Here is a 595-nt window from a genome sequence, read left to right on the forward strand (position 1 = left end):
ATGAAGCTATGATTTTTATGTGACTGTAAGTCAATGAAATATCCAAGATGTCTAAATTTGGTCATGACAGGGCATGTCTGGTGTTTGGCGGATGGGCTGACAATATCTAGGTGAGCAACAAAACAAAGACGTGTATAATTCACACATTATTATAGTGTGTACACCACATAATTACTTTTTCTTATCTTCATTTTAGCTACACTGTAAATAATATTATTGTAATAAAGATGTTCACATAATTTGTTTTCCATAACAGTAATGATCTAGTAACGAACTATAGAAATGATCCCTGAAAGTAGAGTCTTATAGTAATGATCTAGAAAGTAAATAGTAAAGGCAATTCAATTCAAAGTACCCAAAATTTTAATATATTTTCACAAAAGTATAAAGGAAAATGTAAAAGATTAAAATTGTTTTTTTTAAAAAATTATACATTTTCATAAAATCCCTAAAGGTACCTATTAAAATTAAAAGCCAAATTATAAATTATAATGAATGAATGTAAACATTTTAATCAAAATTCTTTAAAAACAAAATTTTGTATTTACACTTGAAAATTTAATGAAATCTTATTATACCTTTCTGTAAAAATAAA

At 25.2% G+C, this 595-nt stretch overlaps 1 pseudogene; it reads right to left on the reverse strand.

Annotated features, from left to right (window-relative positions):
• Positions 1-212: 212 nt before the first annotated feature.
• LOC112318933 (small nucleolar RNA U3) lies at positions 213-305 on the reverse strand (annotated as a pseudogene).
• Between the last annotated feature and the right edge of the window lie 290 nt (positions 306-595).

The sequence above is a fragment of the Desmodus rotundus genome, chromosome 10, assembly GCF_022682495.2.
Source record: "Desmodus rotundus isolate HL8 chromosome 10, HLdesRot8A.1, whole genome shotgun sequence".
Classification (NCBI taxonomy): domain Eukaryota; kingdom Metazoa; phylum Chordata; class Mammalia; order Chiroptera; family Phyllostomidae; genus Desmodus; species Desmodus rotundus.